The sequence below is a fragment of the Oncorhynchus kisutch genome, linkage group LG8, assembly GCF_002021735.2.
Source record: "Oncorhynchus kisutch isolate 150728-3 linkage group LG8, Okis_V2, whole genome shotgun sequence".
Lineage (NCBI taxonomy): Eukaryota > Metazoa > Chordata > Actinopteri > Salmoniformes > Salmonidae > Oncorhynchus > Oncorhynchus kisutch.
In genome coordinates, this window is record NC_034181.2 from 51,698,555 (window position 1) to 51,718,438 (window position 19,884).

Below are 19,884 nucleotides of genomic sequence, written 5' to 3' on the forward strand. Positions count from 1 at the left end.
AGGCCGGGCGCATGCACGCTGACACGGTCACCAGGTGTACGTGGTTTCCTCCAACACATTGGTGTGACTGGCTTCCGGGTTAAGCAGGCATTGTGTCAAGAAGCAGTGCGGCTTGGCTGGGTTGTGTTTCAGAGGATGCACGGCTCTCGACCTTTGCCACTCCTGAGTCCGTACGGGAGTTGCAACGATGAGACAAGACTAACTACCAATTGGATACCACAAAATTGGGGAGATAAAGGGTAAATTAAATAGTTTTAAAAAATGTCAAAATTCTTCATATGTTTGAGACAATCAGTTGTGTTGTCACAAAGGAGGGGTGGGATACAGAATATGGCCCTATTTGGTAAAAAAAAACAAGGCTATTATGGCAAGAGCAGCTCAAATAGGCAAAGATAAAACGACAGTCCATCCTTACTTTAAGACGTGAAGGTCAGTCAATCCGGAAAATGTCAAGAACTTTGAAAGTTTCTTCAAGTGCAGTCGCAAAAACCATCAAGCGCTATGATAAAACTGACTCTCATGAGAACCGCCAAAGGAAGACCCGGAGTTACCTCTGCTGCAGAGGATAAGTTCATTAGTTACCAGCCTCAGAAATTGCATCTCAAATAAATACTTCACAAAGCTCAAGAAACACACATCACAACTGTTCAGAGGAGACTGCGTGAATCAGGCCTTGTTGGTCGATTTGCTGCAAAGAAACCACTACTAAAGGACACCAATAATAAGAAGAGACTTGCTTCAGCCAAGAAACACGAGCAATGGACATTATACCGGTAGAAATCTGTACTTTGGTCTGATGAGTCCAAATGTAAATGTTTTATTTATTTAACCAGGCAAGTCAGTTAAGAACAAATTATTATTTACAATGACGGCCTACCAAAAGGCAAAACGCCTCCTGTGGGGACAGGGGTCTGGGCTCTTCTTTTTTTAATTTTATAAATACAATATAAATATAGGACAAAACACATCACAACAAGAGAGACAACACTACATAAAGAGAGACCTAAGACAACATAACAAGGCAGCAAAACATGACAACACAACATGGTAGCAGCACAAAATCATGGTACAAACATTATTGGACACAATCAACAGCACAAAGGTCAAGAAGGTAGATTAAACAATACATCACACAAAGCAGCCACAACTGTCAGTAAGAGTGCCCATGATTGAGTCTATGAATGAAGAGCTTGAGATAAACTGTCCAGTTTGAGTGTTTGTTGCAGCTCAATCCAGTCGCTAGCTGCAGCAAACTGAAAAGAGGAGCGACCCAGGGATGTGTGTGCTTTGGGGACCTTTAACAGAATGTGACTGGCAGAACGGATGTTGTATATGGAGAATGAGGGCTGCAGTAGATATCTCAGATAGGCCTCACTCCCCCCTAAGAGGTTTTTTATAAATAAGCATCAACCAGTGGGTCTTGCGACGGGGATACAGAGATGACCAGTTTACAGAGGAGTAAATCTGCAAATCTGATTGCCGAATGGTAAAGAACATCTAGCTGCTCAAGAGCACTCATACCTGCCGATCTATAAATTATGTCTCCGTAATCTAGCATGGGTAGGATGGCCATCTGAATCAGGGTTAGTTTGGCAGCTGGGGTGAAAGAGGAGTGATTACGATAGAGGAAACCAAGTCTAGATTTAACTTTAGCCTGCAGCTTTGATATGTGCTGAGAAAAGGACAGTGCACCTTCTAGCCATACTCCCAAAAACTTGTATGCGGTGACTACCTCAAGCTCTAAACCGTCAGAGGAAGTAATAACACCTGTGGGAGGAGGGGCATTATTCTTAACAAACCACATGACCTTTGTTTTGGAGGTGTTCAGAACAATGTTAAGAGTAGAGGAAGCTTGTTGGACACTAAGAAAGCTATGTTGTAGAGCATTTAACACAAAATCCGGGGAGGGGCCAGCTGAGAATAAGACTATCATCTGCATATAAATGGATGAGAGAGCTTCCTACTGCCTGAGCTATGTTGTTGATGTAAATTGAGAAGAGCGTGGGGCCTAGGATTGAGCCTTGGGGTACTCCCTTGGTGACAGGCAGTGGCTGAGACAGCAGATTTTCTGACTTTATAAACTGCACTCTTTGAGGTAGTTAGAAAACCAGGCCAAAGACCGCCCAGAGACACCAATACTCCTTAGCCGGCCCACAAGAATGGAATGGTCTACCTTATCAAAAGCTTTAACCAGGTAATAAAAATAGCAGCACAATATTGCTTAGAATCAAGGGCAATGGTGCCATCATTGAAGACCTTTAAGGTTGCAGTGACACATCCATAACCTGAGCGGAAACCAGATTGCATAACCAAGAGAATACTATAGACATCAAGAAAGCCAGTCAGTTGATTATTGACAAGTTTTTCCAACACTTTTTATAAACAGGGCAAAATAGAAATAGGCCTATAATAGTTAGGATCAGCTTAATCGCGCCCTTTAAATAAAGGACAAACTGTGGCTGCCTTCCAAGCAATGGGAACCTCCCCAGAAAGGAGAGAGGTTAAAAAGGTTGGAGATAGACTTTGCGATGATAGGGGCAGGAACCTTAAAGAAGACAGGGTCTAAACCATCTAACCCAGATGTTTTTTGGGGTTCAAATTTAAGGAGCTCCATTAGCACCTCAGACTCAGTGACTGCCAGCAGAGGGAAACTTTGTAGAGGGGCAGGAGAAAAGGAAGGAAAAGCATCGGGGATAGTCTCATTAGAAGGGGTGGGAGATGAGAACATGTTGGACGGGCAAGGAGGCATGGCTGAGTCAAATAGGAATCCTGACTTACTGAAGTGGTGATTAAAGAGCTCAGCCATGTGCTTCTTGTCAATAACAACCACATCATCAACATTAAGGGACATGGGCAGCTGTGATGAGGAGGGTTTATTCTCCAGGTTTTTAACCGTTTTCCAGAACTTCTTGGGGTTAGACCCACAGAGAGAGAACTGCTCCTTAAAGTAACAAACTTTGGCCTTCCGGATAGCCTGAGTGCACTTGTTTCTCATTTGCCTGAATGAGAGCCAGTCAGCCTGAGTATACATGTGCCGATCCTTTCGCCAAATGCAATTCTTGAGATGGAGTAACTCTGCAAGATCACAGTCGAACCAGGGGCTGAACCTGTTTGTAATTCTCATTTTCTTTATGGGAGGCGTTTGTTAACAATACCACTGAAAATATCAAAAAAGAAGGTCCAAGGATCTTTGACAGAGGGGATCAAGCTGATTCTATACCATTTTAGAGAGGTCAGTTCATGAAGGAAGGCTTGCTCATTAAAGTTTTTTTTAGCAACTGTCTATGACAAATCAGAACAGGTCGTTTCACTGAGCAGCCATTACGAATACAGGCTGTAAAACAGTGATCAGTAAGGTCATTACAGAAAACACCAGACTGATACCTATCAGGATCATTTGTGAGGATAATGTTGGGGAGAGTAGCCTTTTCTAGGTGTTTGGAGTCATACCTGGTGGGATTGGTGATAATCTGAGAAAGATTTAGGGAGTCCCATTGCTTTAGGACTTGGTCAGGTGGTTTAAGCATGTCCCAGTTTAGGTCAACTAGCAGGACAAATTCAGACTTAGTGTAAGGGGCCAGGAGAGAGCTTAGGGCAGGTAGTGTACAGGCTGGTGCTGATGGACGACGATAGCACCCAGCAACAGTCAACAAAGAGCTATTTAAAAGTTTAATTCTTAAAACCAGCAAATCAAATTGTTTGGGGACAGACTTGGTAGAGACAACTGAGCACGGAAGGTGATCCTTGGTAAAGATTGCCACTCCCCCACCTTTGGAAGATCTGTCTTGCCAAAATCCTCTGAGGATCCTTCCCCCTTGAACCATCTTCCTCCACTTTTCTTTTCTCAGCATAGGACACCCTCTGCACTACTCTAACCCAGGCAACCTCAACCTGCCTCTCTCGCACCGGACACTTCTGATCGCCAGCCCCATGAGCACCCCTACAATTAACACATACTGCTTCTTTCCCCAATACTATACATTCCTTTGAATCAAGCCCTTCTGCACACTTCTCACACCTTGGAACCTCCCTCCTACACACTGCTGGCACATGCCCATAAGCTTGATACCTGTAACAACGTAATGGATTTGGCACATAAGCTTGTACGGGATAACTGAAATATCCAAACATCACTTTGTCAGGCATAGACTCAACTCAAAAGGAACAGACTATGACTCTTCTCTTTCACCACTCATGCCATCCTGTCTGTGTCGCACTGTTAGGTTATAAATATCAGAGTAAGAAATTGAAGGATGCTATGAAAGCTCCAACCAAGTTTATTCGCCCAAAAGATCGAACAACTGAACAGACAAAGACATATGTGACCCGATTCAGGAAACTAGGCGTATGTCGCATGTCACAACTTCACAGTTGAGCTGTTTGAAAGTAAAAAAATGTTTTTTATTAAAATGCATTTGTCAGAAATGCCTTATTGAATATGTGAACTTTCATGTGCTTTAATATCAAACTTGTATGCCATCTGTAAATACGAATACAATTGTTAAAATGACAAGCCTAGTTGGTTTAGCCACAGAAAAAGTGAGCAACCTTCCCGCTAACCATGATTGGCTGCGATAATGAGTGGGCTGGACATGACGAGAGATGAGTTTGGATTGGTCGACCATATAGCTGGTCAGTATGTTTAGGTAATCATGTCAAACGCGGCTTTAACTTATTTTAAAAAATTGCGTAGTAAAACTGCATAAAGTTAAAGTGTACTGTTACCTAGCTAATGTTATGTGTATGCTCTCCACTTTCTGGAGGACCGAGTTTTGAAATCAGTAGAATTCAAGTTTGATAGCTAAGGAGATGGAGAAAACACCAGTCTGGATTACATCGTCAAACTAATGCAGCCATGAATGGCATCAGACAGGAGATGGGTCCAACCATGGATGTGTACTGGTAAGATTCAGATATTACACATTTATAATTTTGACAAGAGTGGTTTCCTTTCAAGTGTACTGTTAGCTAATGTTAGCTGGCTGGGACGCTAACTAACGTTATGTGTATGATCTTATTCTTCATATCTCAGACACATTTGCTTGACTAGCTATAGCCATAGAACCTGGTTGGTTTGCTACCTGCAGATTCATGAATGGTAGTAACGTCATGAGTTGTGATTATGGTCCATTGTTAAAGTGTACTGCTAGCTAGCTAATGTTAGCTGGCTGGCTCGCTAACTAACGTTCCATCATGCGTTGGGATCCATTGTTTACCTAGCTAGCCATCTAGCTACAGTGTGGCAAAAAAGTATTTAGTCAGCCACCAATTGTGCAAGTTCTCCCACTTAAAAAGATGAGAGGCCTGTAATTTTCATCATAGGTACACTTCAACTAAAAATCCAGAAAATCACATTGTAGGATTTTTTATGAATTTATTTGCAAATTATGGTGGAAAATAAGTATTTGATCAAGAACAAAAGTTTATCTCAATACTTTGTCATTGCCAACAAAGGGTATATAACAGAGGTCAAACGTTTTCTGTAAGTCTTCACAAGGTTTTCACACACTGTTGCTGGTATTTTGGCCCATTCCTCCATGTAGATCTCCTCTAGAGCAGTGGTGTTTTGGGGCTGTTGCTGGGCAGCACGGACCTTCAACTCCCTCCAAAGATGTTCTATGGGGTTGAGATCTGGAGACTGGCTAGGCCACTCCAGGACCTTGAAATGCTTCTTACGAAGCCACTCCTTCGTTGCCCGGGTTTGTGTTTGGGATCATTGTCATGCTGAAAGACCCAGCCACGTTTCATCTTCAATGCCCTTGCTTATGGAAGGTGGTTTCCACTCAAAATCTCACAATACATGGCCCCATTCATTCTCTCCTTTACACGGATCAATCGTCCTAGTCCCTTTGCAGAAAAACAGCCCCAAAGCATGATGTTTCCACCCCCATGCTTCACAGTAGGTATGGTGTTCTTTGGATGCAACTCAGCATTCTTTGTCCTCCAAACACGACGAGTTGAGTTTTTACCAAAAGGTTCTATTTTGGTTTCATCTGACCATATGACATTCTCCCAATCTTCTTCTGGATCATCCAAATGCTCTCTAGCAAACTTCAGACGGGCCTGGACATGTACTCGCTTAAGCAGGGGGGACACGTCTGGCACTGCAGGATTTGAGTCCCTGGCGGCGTAGTGTGTTACTGATGGTAGGCTTTGTTACTTTGGTCCCAGCTCTCTGCAGGTCATTCACTAGGTCCCCCCGTGTGGTTCTGGGATTTTTGCTCACTGTTCTTGTGATCATTTTGACCCCACGGGGTGAGATCTTGCGTGGAGCCCCAGATCGAGGGAGATTATCAGTGGTCTTGTATGTCTTCCATTTCCTAATAATTGCTCCCAATGTTGATTTCTTCAAACCAAGCTGCTTACCTATTGCAGATTCAGTCTTCCCAGCCTGGTGCAGGTCTACAATTTTGTTTCTGGTGTCCTTTGACAGCTCTTTGGTCTTGGCCATAGTGGAGTTTGGAGTGTGACTGTTTGAGGTTGTGGACTGGTGTCTTTTATACTGATAACAAGTTCAAACAGGTAATACAGGTAACAAGTGGAGGACAGAGGAGCCTCTTAAAGAAGACGTTACAGGTCTGTGAGAGCCAGAAATCTTGCTTGTTTGTAGGTGACCAAATACTTATTTTCCACCATAATTTGCAAATAAATTCATTAAAAATCCTACAATGTGATTTTCTGGATTGTTTTCCTAATTTTGTCTGTCATAGTTGAAGTGTACCTATTATGAAAATTACAGGCCTCTCTTGTCTTTTTAAGTGGGAGAACTTACACAATTGGTGGCTGACTAAATACTTTTTTGCCCCACTGTAGATTTCTTAACAAAAGACTCTCGTCTTAGTGTGCCAGAGCGCAGAATAACTGATGCATTTTAAATGCTCAACACCTGTTGAATATGTCCGGTGTCAGTAAATGTTGGCAACAAAGCGTATTTCAATTGTTGCCAGCAGCACAGTTAGTCACCAACACTCTGGATAACATGAAAAAAGCCTAACCAGCTCTGCTAGGGCGAGTAAAATTGTCAGAGTGGGGTGTTCTCTCATTATGTGTCTGGAAGTAGCTAGCCAATGTTAGCTTGGGTGCTGGACTAGTTGTGAGGTCAGAGCATTCGGAACAACCCCACTTATTGGCCAGAGCTTCCAGTGTGCGCTCTGAACGTGAAACCACAGGGCCAGTAATGTTCAGTGAGCTGTGTTTTTTTTCTTCTCTCTCTCTCGTCTGGAAGTAGCTGGCAAGTTAGTACAGAACAGTTGGATCAACCCTTGAAGAGACGGGTGGGGCTAAGGCTTAAGAGGGTGTGAAAAATGCTGAATGAGTGTAAACAAAGAAGGGCTCTCCAATAGTAGTACGAATACATTGAAAGATGGTTCTCAAAAGTGAGTTACTTTCCCATTGTTTCCTCAAATGCAGTGTATGATATGCCATTTTGTAGCTCTGTCTCTACTTTTACCCAATGATAAAAACAGAAATTCAAATGTTGCAACATAAGACCGAATCCAGGTGCTGAGTCACATATTTTCACCAGTGGTAGTATATATACACCCCAATTTGGGTGACATAATGTTTAGAGAGAAGGAGGACATCTCTATTGCTAGGCAGGAAATTAAGTGATGCTGGCAATAAACTGTTCCTTCTCCTTTAATGTGACCTGACCTCGACCCCCTTCCTTACTAATCCACATATCTCCATCCTTATCAGTTCCTGCCACATGTGATTCTTTCCCTCACTCAGTACATTCCAAGCTTAACTGCATCCGCCATATACATTCCTCCTACATATAACCATTAACTTCTGGTGTAGAAACCAGACTATGGCACCCTTCATGTCTCTACTATAACTAATGGTTAATAATATTTAAAGTAAAAAAATCTGAACCCATCATCAGCACCAAATGAAAAGCATCACAAACACCGGGAATCTTCCCCTTCAGTTGGTCTACTTTCACATTTACAGCTACCCTAGCAGTTTTTCTTGAGAAAAAATAAGTGACAGCTCGTCCCCATTCGCGCAGCACCCGCTCCCCTCTGATGTTATTTTAATGGACAAAAAAATGTGCCTTTCTTTCAAAAACAAGGACATTTCTAAGTGACCCCAAACTTTTGAACGGTAGTGTATGTCTCCACCCTAACAATGAGATTTGTTGTCCAAAGAGTAGAACAGCAGGCTGTCAAGCTTCCACCTATTACTCACTTAGGATTGGTGGATACATCTCGTTATTTTAGTGCCTTATTGAATATGATGTTGAACAGCAAGTATTCAATGGAGAGAGACGCTATGTTACTAGCCACATGTCATGAATATGCATAGCCATCTCGAAACAACTCCAATGAAGCGGTGTTGATGTCAACCGCTTGTATTCAATGGAGAGAAACGATGCTACTAGCCACTTGTCATGAATATGCATAGCCATCTTGAGACAACTCCGATATAAAGTGTACAAAACGTCTATGAGATCAAATAAATCTCACATAGCAAATAAGCCATTACATTTTTTGTGAACCAAATTCGACACCCTCTCATTGACCTCCATACAAAAACTCCTTGCTTGGTGAGCGAAAGAAACGAAACAACGCCACCTGCTATAGAAGACAGCATTTTTGTCCCATTGAGCTATAATAAGAACTAGAGACAGCCTCCAAGATACCCGACCAAAATCTACTTGCGTAAGCTGATTCGTGGGGGCTGACATCTTACTAGTTCAAGTTTCAGGATCCCATTAGTACATGTGCACTAGCACTGGAGCCCAGCCGAGCACAGTGTGTGCAGCAGCTTGCACATGCATTCCAGCACGAGCTAAGAGCGGGGTCGTGGATCAGTGGGGGAGGGGACATCTGCAGGCATTAAGCACCACCACACAACCCTGTCACAACCACTGGAAACATGAAGAACATTTTGTGTATGCAAGTAATTCAGGACTATGAGGACAGTGCTTCTAGCTTGCTCTATACAGTTGAAGTCCTAAGTTTACATACACCTTAGCCAAATAAATTTAAACTCCATTTTTCACAATTCCTGACATTAAATTCTAGTAAAAAGTCCCTGTCTTTGGTCAGTTTGGATCACCACTTTATTTTAAGAATGTGAAATGTCAGAATAATAGTAGAGAGAATGATTTATTTCAGCTTTTATTTCTTTCATCACATTCCCAGTGGGTCAGAAGTTTACATACACTCAATTAGTATTTGGTAGCATTACCTTTAAATTGTTTAACTTGGGTCAAACGTTTTGTGTAGCCTTCCACAAGCTTCCCACAATAAGTTGGGTGAATTTTGGCCCATTCCTCCTGACAGAGCTGGTGTAACTGAGTCAGGTTCGTAGGCGTCCTTGCTCGCACACGCTTTTTCAGTTCTGCCCTCAAATTTTCTATGGATTGAGTTCAGGGCTTTGTAATGACCACTCCAATATCTCGACATTGTTGTCCTTAAGCCATTTTGCCACAAATCTGAAAGTATGCTTGGGGTCATTGTCCATTTGGAAGACCCATTTGCGACCAAGATTTAACTTCCTGACTGATGTCTTGAGATGTTGCTTCAATATATCCACATCATTTTCCTTCCTCATACCGTCTATTTTGTGAAGCGCACCAGTCCCTCTGCAGCAAAGCACCCCCACAACATGATGCTGCCACCGGCGTGCTTAACGATTGGGATGGTGTTCTTCAGCTTGCAAGCCTCCCCCTTTTTCCTCCAAACATAACGATGGTCATTATGGCCAAACAGTTCTATTTTTGTTTCATCAGACCAGAGGCCATTTCTTTGTCCCCATGTGCAGTTGCAAACCGTAGTCTGGCTTTTCTATGGCAGTTTTGGAGCAGTGGCTTCTTCCTTGCTGAGCGGCCTTTCTGGTTATGTCGATATAGGAGTCGTTTTACTGTGGATATAGATACTTTTGTACCCGTTTCCTCCAGCATCTTCACAAGGTCTTTTGCTGTTGTTCTGGGATTGATTTGCACTTTTCGCACCTAAGTACGTTTGTCACGCCCTGACCATAGAGAGGCATTGTTTCTCTATGGTGTATGAGGTCAGGGCGTGACTAGGCGGTGATCTAGTATATCTATGTCTATGTTGTGTTCTTGTTTCTATGTTGGTGTTTTGTATGATTCCCAATTAGAGGCAGCTGGTAGTCGTGGTCTCTAATTAGGGATAATATTTAAATAGTTATTTTTCCCACCTGTGTTGGTGGGATCTTGGTTGTGTCGTTGCTGTGAGCACTTCATTGTCTTCGCGTTTCGTTCATTCTTTATTGTTTCTGTGCATTTCAGTTAATAAATATGTGGAAACCATATCCACGCTGCACCTTGGTCTGATAATTCTTATGACGAACGTGACAACGTTCATCTCTAAGAGACAGAAAGTGTCTCCTTCCTGAGCGGTATGACGACTGTGTGGTCCCATGGTGTTTATACTTGCGTACCATTGTTTGTACAGATGAACGTGGTACCTTCAGGCATTTGGAAATTTCTCCCAAGGATGAACCAGACTTGTGAAGGTCTACATTTTTTTTCTGAGGTCTTGGCTGATTTCTTTTGATTTTCCCATGATGTCAAGCAAAGAGGCACTGAGTTTGAAGGTAGGCCTTGAAATACATCCACAGGTACACCTCCAATTGACTCAAATGATGTCAATTAGCCTATCAGAATCTTCTAAAGCCATTACACCATTTTCTGGAATTTTCCAAGCTGTTTAAAGGCACAGTCAACTTAGTGTATGTAAACTTCTGACCCACTGGAATTGTGTTACAGTGAATTATACGTGAAATAAACAATTGTTGGAAAAATTACTTGTGTCATGCAGAAAGTAGATGTCCTAACCGGCTTGCCAAAACTAAACTTGTCAACAATACATTTGTGGAGTGGTTGAAAAATTAGTTTGAATTACTTCAAGAGTATGTAAACTTCTGACTTCAACTGTATGTGCACCTCAGGAGACATTTGTATGATATATTCTGTTTAACACAATGCAAAATAAAGTTAGTAAAAACGTATGCAGTTTTGATATACCAATTTAACAAACCAATGTATAATTCAAGCTGTGTCCCAATTAATCAGTACAGTCACCTGGCTAATATAAAGACATACAGAATATGATAAAAGCTTTTTGTACTATTAGTTTATCAACTCCACCAGGATTCTATAAGACGCTCACAACATATATAGCCACTGATATTGTGAGTGATGTCAAACCAATATTAGGAGTGATGTCTGATACGACTTTCTGTGAATATAGGTGGACCATCCTCTCTTACCCCTGCCAGAACTCTTCAGCCTGTCAATTCAATGAGTTCAGCATGAGGTTCTTTATATCCTGTTTTCAAAACAATCAACAATTGCTTAATCAGAGTAACCCTGGTTCAGATATCTATTTACAAAGGAATATTTTAACTAAAAACTATGTAATTTAATCAATCTCAACATCCCGCACCCTCACATAAAACTAATAGCCCTTGTCTATGATGTGCTTCTCTCATATATATATATATACACACACACACACACACACAGAGGAGGGAAAAGTATTTGATCCCCTGCTGATTTTGTACGTTTGCCCACTGACAAAGAAGTGATCCGTCTATAGTTTTAATGGTAGGTTTATTTGAACAGTGAGAGACAGAATAACAACAAATATCCAGAAAAACGCACGTCAAAAATGTTATAAATTGACTTGCATTTTAAATTAGGGAAATAAGTATTTGACCCCTCTGCAAAACATGACTTGGTGGCAAAACCCTTGTTGGCAATCCCAGAGGTCAGACGTTTCTTGTAGTTGGCCACCAGGTTTGCACACATCTCAGGAGGGATTTTGTCCCACTCCTCTTTGCAGATCTTCTCCAAGTCAGTAAGGTTGAGGCTGACGTTTGGCAACTCAAACCTTCAGCTCCCTTCACAGATTTTCTATGGGATTAAGGTCTGGAGACTGGCTAGGCCACTCCAGGACCTTAATGTGCTTCTTCATGAGCCACTCCTTTGTTGCCTTGGCCGTGTGTTTTGGGTCATTGTCATGCTGGAATACCCATCCACGACCCATTTTCAATGCCCTGGCTGAGGGAAGGACGTTCTCACCCAAGATTTGATGGTACATGGCCCCATCCATCGTCCCTTTGATGCAGTGAAGTTGTACTGTCCCCTTAGCAGAAAAACACCCCAAAGCATAATGTTTCCACCTCCATGTTTGATGGTGTTCTTGGGGTCATAGGCAGCATTCCTCCTCCTCCAAACACGGCGAGTTGAGTTGATGCCAAAGAGCTCAGGCTGAGGGAGATTGGCAGTTCTTTTGTGTTTCTTCCATTTGCGAATAATCACACCAACTGTTGTCACCTCCTCACCAAGCTGCTTGGCGATGGTCTAGTAGCCCATTCCAGCCTTGTGTAGGTCTACAATCTTGTCCCTGACATCCTTGGAGAGCTCTTTGGTCTTGGCCATGGTGGAGAGTTTGGAATCTGATTGATTGATTCTTTCTGTGGACAGGTCTTTTATACAGGTAACAAGCTGAGATTAGGAGCACTCCCTTTAAGAGTGTGCTCCTAATCTCAGCTCGTTATCTGTATAAAAGACACCTGGGAGCCAGAAATCTTTCTGATTGAGAGGGGGTTAAATACTTATTTCCCTCATTAAAATGCAAATCAATTTCTAACATTTTTGACATGCGTTTTTCTGGATTTTTTTTGTTGTTATTCTCTCTTACTGTTAAAATAAACCTACCATTAAAATGATAGACTAATCATTTCTTTGTCAGTGGGCAAAAGTACAAAAAATCAGCAGGGTATCAAATACTTTTTCCCCTCACTGTATAAACTCTTTAAGGCTATGGTGGATGGCATCTAAAAATATATAGAATTGCCTCAAGGGGTGAAAAACGCAGAAATAGGCCAGGGCCATTACGTTTTATGTGAGGATGGCTTAAAAGTGTCCGCTTGCTTCCAAGCCCAAACAGTTCAAATAACAGTGCATATATTACAAACATTTTGTGACGATTATTGATCGTTTTGGACTTCGTTAAGTTTTTTCCCGGCTATTCGGGCACAACATTTTTTGCCGAGGAGATCTTAGTCGCACAATTTTGCATCTGACTAGGATGTTTGGTGCAGTATTTCTCGAGTCGTCTCTCGATGAACAACATCAGGCACTTCATTAAAGAGTCTCTATTGTTGACCAATCGCCGATGAGGTGGCGTGTTTTGGCTGGGAAGCATGCGGACCTTACCCAGTGCCCTCCCAAACCCTGAACAAATGAAGACAAGGGAGCTTCAGTGGGCACTCCTAATGGGCGAGTAGGACATACAGGAGGAGGAGTGGTATTGGGATGAGGGAGCTCCCTGGCGTTGGCCAGGGATATGGTCACGTTCATGTTGCTGTAAACTATAGGCTGATCTGGTCCTACTTATATGTATTCTTTTATATATGTTACCTGTAAATAGTTCCCAAAAGCTTTGTGCTTTTACTGAGTGCCTACTTGTTTTCTTTCTTGTTCACAAATACCATCAAGACCTCCAGTGGTGTCAGGTTACAAACTGACTGCTGCTGGTCCACTGTGCATCAGTTCACTTCAGTGTATAAGGGAATGGACTTTTAACATTGTAGCCCTGAGGGACACGATTACAGAATATGATTACACATTTTCTGTGAGTTGCAAAGAAATAACATAACCTGCAAGCTTGTATGAAATACACACAAAATATTCAGCTAAATTATTCATGCGTTAGTCCATTTGGCTGGGTGGCACATGGGCCGAGTCAAGCACAGATTTGAGAAATGTCTGTTGTCCACTCCAGAGATTGGACAGTTTGAGCTGGTGATCCCGCTTCTCGGGGCATAGTGTCTATCAACAGGGCACATATACATTATCTTCAGTATAAAAAAAAAATTGTAAAACAAATGTACCTTTATTTAACCAGGCAAGTCAGTTAAGAACACATTCTTATTTTCAATGACGGCCTGGGAACAGTGGGTTAACTGCCTGTTCAGGGGCAGAACGACAGATTTGTACCTTGTCAGCTCGGGGGTTTGAACTCACAACCTTCCAGTTACTAGTCCAACGCTCTAACCACTAGGCTACCCTGCCGCCCCAGTATGAGGAAGGAGGAGGACATGATCAGATGGAGAGGTACTGGGTGATAAGGGTTTTCTCTAGCCATGTGTGTCAAATTATATTGGATTGGAAATATTGTGACCAGACTATGTCATTGCAAGTCGAAGACTTGTTCAAATAGAGATAACATGTATACATTCACTATGTTTACATTCTGCACTGCCATGCGGAGCAGGTTGAAGGCTAACTACTTGTCTGTGGTGTTCAAACGGACATTGTACTTGATCAGGAGGGCCGCAATGTGCATGTGCTGTAGAGGAGAGAAGAGGACAGAAGAAAAAAAGCAAGAGAGACAGAGGACATGATTTAATATCCCCATGACATGCCTAAAGACTTGATGACATTCACACTAATACATATGCAGGCTTTCCACTGTCTCATCACAGAATGTGTGATATTTTAAGTGATGGAAGGGATGGTTTTCTGAACTAAACAATGCATACAATGTCTTCTAAAGCCTGATGACATCCAAGCCGTTACATAGGCCAATGTCAGAGTATGTGTTTTGTATGCGTCATCTATGTCTTTGTAAAAACCTTATAGCAAACCGTACAGTATGTAAAACGTCTTCAAGGGCCTGATGTATTCTTTGTAGTGACTCACCCCATATCAGGCTGTGTTGCGCAGGGAGATGAGCCTCCTTTGACCTGAGCGTTGTCGTCCGCCCCGTGCTCAAGGAGAGCAGCATCTCCTTCCAGCTTGTCCTGGATGCCCGTGTCTCCCTCCTTCACCATGTCCAAAGACATGTTACCATTACAGTTCTTCTTGGTGGGGATACACACAGACAGATTAGGATATCATTATTTATATATATATATATATATAGAGCATGGTAATGACCTTTTTTTTTAAAGCATCCAAGTAGCCTTCAGTCAATCAAACAATTATTTTTGAAGATCCATTAGGAAAGGCACAGGAAGAAAGACTAACCTTGAGCATCAGCAGATCTCTTAGCTATTTTCCCTTGGCTGCAGCCTCAGAGAGGCGAAATTCCACAGGTCAGCTACGTTGACCGATGCCCTGTTTCTCACCAACGGCTCAGCGACCTCAGTGACAGTGGGAGTAGACACACAGGGACACTAGAATACAGAACATTTCAAATGTACTGTATGTATGTAGTGCTAAAACTAAACTCGATGATAAAGATGTGTTCAGTCAATGCAGAACTAAAGCCAACTGAAAGACAGTAGGGTGTACTAGTCAGACAACACATAACCAAATGTAGAGAGTAAGATATAAACAGAATCTTTGACTTAACCAATATGCTGTACTAATGTACCATTTGATTTTCTGCTAAGTTTGTCCATCTCGGATCCTCTCTGCTAAGAAAGTGTGGGAACTTAGCCTGGTGACAACAGCGGCCTGCAGGTTCACTGTAGTCAGTTAATCAAAGTCTCCGGAGCTCTGGCAACAGGCAGCCTGGAACACACAAGTGGAAGTAGGATAAATGGCATGTGATTAACAATGTAAGTGGTCACACTCTAATGAAGGAATTTGAAATGTCCATCCTTGTTTACATGAGACACTAGCAGAGTATAACGTTTTGTCTGGGCTGAAGGTGCAGCAGTGGTGGCAGTGTTGCTTCAGGGGTCAGGAGACTGGAACACACAGGAGGACCTCCGGTAAGTGGCATGTGAACCTAAACCATAAATGACATTCACGTGCCGATAAGGAAGTATGGAAAAAAGATTAGCTCTTTGCAGGACTTCCTCCCATTGTCTCTGTTGCCTCCATTCTTATTACAGGCCACCAGGTGGATAAAGCTGCCACACTGTGTCTGAGTCAGGTCCCCTGAGTATAACGAAAGCTACCAAAACACGGCACACCCAATGTCACACCATAACATTAACACTGGAGCAGTATTCATAGTTCAAGGAAACACTCAACGTCCAATAACTACTCACGCTATCATGTTGAATAGTTATGTTGCAGCTGTGACAGTCACATCTGGATCCATACAGAAGGTAGTCCTGCAGAATGGAGAGGGAAAGGACACACATTCTGAACATCTGAACATTTTAAAGAAATTATAAAGGAATGGCCTGTCTTGGTTTGAAGCCAACTCACGATCTTGTCTCATCGCTACATCTCCCGTATGGCCTCGGGAGAGACGACGGTCGAAAGCCATACGTCCTCCGAAACACAACCCAACCAAGCCGCACTGCTTAACACAGCGCGCATCCAACCCGGAAGCCAGCCGCACCAATGTGTCAGAGGAAACACTGTGCACCTGGCGACCTGGTTAGCGTGCACTGTGCCCGGCCTGCCACAGGAGTCGCTAGTGCGCGATGAGACAAAGATATCCCTACCGGCCAAACCCTCCCTAACCCGGACGACGCTAGGCCAATTGTGCGTCGCTCCATGGACCTCCCGGTCGCGGCCGGATAATCAATCATTTTGCTCTTTATTTAACCATCTTACCTATAAAACATTTGTTCAACGAAAATTGTGAATAACTCACCACGGGTTAATGAGAAGGGTGTGCCTGAGAGGATGCAGCACATAGTGTATTCATCCCCTTGGAGTTGTAACTTTTTTGTTGCATTACTACCTGTAGTTTAAGCAGATTTTTATTTGGATTTCATGTAATAGACACACACAAGATTGTCCAAATTAGTGAAGCGAAAAAAAACCGTGTTTTAAAACAATTCTATAAAAATGGAAAAGTTGTGCATGCATATATATTCACCCCCTTTGCTATGAAGCCCCTAAATAAGATCTGGTGCATCCAATTACCTTCAGAAGTCACATAATTAGTTAGGTGGGCACAGGTTGATTTTATTTAAGTGTCACATGATCTGTCACATGATCTCAGTAGATATAGACCTGTTCTGCCCCAGAGTCTGAAACACCACTAAGCAATGAGCACCACCAAGCAAGTGGCACCATGAAGACCAAGGAGCGCTCCAAACAGGTCAGGGACAAAGTCGTGGAGAAGTACAGATCAGGTTTGGGTTATAAAAAAAATATCAGAAACTTTGAACATCCCACAGAGGACCATTAAATCCATTATTTAAAAAATGGAAACCTGCCAAGAGAGGGCCGTCCACCAAAATTCTTGGACCAGGCAAGGAGGGCATTAATCAGAGAGGCAACAAAGAGACCAAATGTAAACCTGAAGGCGCTGCAAAGCTCCACAGGACCACTTTAAGCCGTACACTCCACAGAGCTGGGCTTTACGGAAGAGTGGCCAGAAAAATTCCAATTACTTAAAGAAAAAAAATAAGCAAACATGTTTGGTGTTTGGAAAAGTGGAAGACTCCACAAACATACAGAAGAAGGTACTCTGGTCAGATGACACTAAAATGTAGCTTTTTGGCCAATTAACCCAACACATGGCGCAAACCCAACACATCAACCTGAGAACACCATCCACGCAGTGAAGCATAGTGGTGGCAGCATCATGCTATGGGGATGTTTTTTTATTTTTATATATCGGCAAGGACTGGGAAACTGGTCAGAATTGAAGGAATGATGAATGGTGCTAAATACAGGGAAATTCTTGATGGAAACCTTTTTCAGTCTTCCAGAGATTTGAGACTGGGACAGAGGTTCACCTTTCTGCGGGAAAATGACCCTAACCATACTGCGAAAGCAAAAGTCGAGTGGTTTAAGGGGAAACATTTAAATGTCTTGTAATGGCCTAGTCAAAGCTCAGACCTCAATCCAATTTAGAATCTGTAGTATGACAAAGATTGCTGTACACCAGCAGAACCCATCCAACTTGAAGGAGCTGGAGAAGTTTTACCTTGAAGAATGAGCAAAAATCCCAGTGGCTAGATGTGCCAAGCTTATAGAGACACCCCAAGAGACTTGCAGCTGTAATTGCTGCAAAAGGCAGCTCTACAAAGTCTTACCTTTGGGGGCAGTTTAAGACTGAATATCATGCACTCAGAAATGGTATTATTCTGCTGGAGGTGTAAAGCACAAAAGGGGACACATTTGCATATGTTGTGGTCTTTTGAAGGCTGGCTGAATTCTGACAAAGGCTGAGATACTCTGTCTACAGATTCTCCCTGTTTTTGTTTGCTTGGAAATGTTGATACAGGACATTTAATCAGAATAAACTGTGTAACCTAGCATTTGTGGTGGCTAATAAATGCATTGCCATTCATTGGAAAGTTGGTTTTCATCCCACAATGTATGGAAGAAATGTTATGTTCAGTAGATTTATCACTAGATTTGTTTTAAGATTAAGAGTGTCTATTGAAAACATACCCACGTCAAGAGATTTAGGCAATCCCTTGCTGCTGGGCAGCTCAGTCCTGGCCCTGTGGATCTGCTGTACTGTTGTCACTCTGGCCATCGCCTAACACACATGAAACCAATAAGGAATGTTTCACTAAGATCCTAAAGCTGAGTGTGGCGTGTTGGGTGCACTGCAGGGCCGTGGACCCCTAGGAGCAGGACTGGGTGACCCAGCTGTATATTCGGTGCAAGTAAAAATAGCTCTATAGTACTATTAGGCCTATGATATTAATTGTATGGAGGGTGCACTGTTATAGTGTATGCGTTTTAACTCAACTTTTGTTTTCCAAAACTTTCCCTTGAGAAAAAGATGGGAAGGAAGTTGTGTTGGGGAGAAAGTTGAGTTATTGATTAAACTGGTGGCGGTCGGGCATGTAGGAGGCTTGGGTTGGCTGGGCGGTCTGGCTGAAATTTGGATGTCTTGAGAATCAAAGGTTGTCTTTGTACTTTATTTGTATGAGTTCATTTGTTGGGAAAAGTTGCAACACCATATTAATTATTGAATAATCATGGATCTAGTTCAGTCTTTAACAATCAATTAAACATTTAATAACCTCTTACCTAAATTGATGACTGTGGGCATTTTTGCTTGCTTTTTGTTGTTCTAAATAGATGGCTTGAAAGGCCATATTAGATTGTGTAGAAATGCAGGAAATGTGCTTAAGTTGCCTCAAAAAACAGGAGGACCCCCAGAGCCCCTGCCAAGTTGTCCCCCTTTACAAATAGCACTGCTGGGTGATTTACAAAGTCATAGTCATCCGATCAATATAATTTACCCAGCATTATTAGATTTAGCTCTCGCCGTGTTATGGAGACCCCACTAAATACATTTTTATATAAAAAAATATCCTTAATTTATCATATCCAATTGGTAGTCCCGTACGGACTCAGGATTGTCGAAGGTCCTCCGAAAAACAACCCAGCCAAGCCGCACTGGTTCTTGACACAATGCATACATAACCCAGAAGCCGGCCACGCCAATGTGTCAGAGGAAACGCCGCACACCTGGCGACCATGTCAGCGTACATGCGCCTGGCCCGCCACAGGATTTGCTATAGCGCGATGGGACAAGGACATTCCTGCCGGCCAAACCCTCCTCTAACCCAGACGACGCTAGGCCAATTGTGCGTCGCCTCATGAGTCTCCCAGTCGCGGCCGGCTGAGACACAGCTCGATATCGAACCAGAATCTGTAGTAATGCAGCTAACACTATGATGCAGTGCCTTAGACCGATCCCCCACTCTGGAGGCCTTCACTAAATTAATTCAGCCATTCACTGCTATTTAATGGATCAACTTATTATTACTTGAGCCTTATCAGTTGCGATGCAGCTATATCCAAGGCATTTCAGATTGTGTGCCATTCGGTCCCCTCCCCTCCTTACTATTGCTCAACTGGTCTATTTTTCAATACCCTCCCCTTCATCCCCTCTGTCTCTCTCCAGGTGGACCACTGGATGGAGTTTAGTACGCGGCGCGTGTGTGGCCAGTCGGGCCTAGCTACGGCCCTGGGGGAGCTGGACATGGCCTTGGCTCTGCGCACATTCCTGGTGG

At 42.8% G+C, this 19,884-nt stretch overlaps 1 long non-coding RNA gene across 1 annotated transcript; it reads right to left on the reverse strand.

The window, feature by feature from the left end:
- Positions 1-13,990: 13,990 nt before the first annotated feature.
- LOC116374770 (uncharacterized) lies at positions 13,991-15,118 on the reverse strand. Its single transcript, XR_004210710.1, has 3 exons — positions 15,014-15,118; positions 14,687-14,844; positions 13,991-14,333 (listed from the first exon to the last, which is right to left on the reverse strand). It is a non-coding gene; the product is annotated as an uncharacterized LOC116374770 (long non-coding RNA).
- Positions 15,119-19,884: the final 4,766 nt, after the last annotated feature.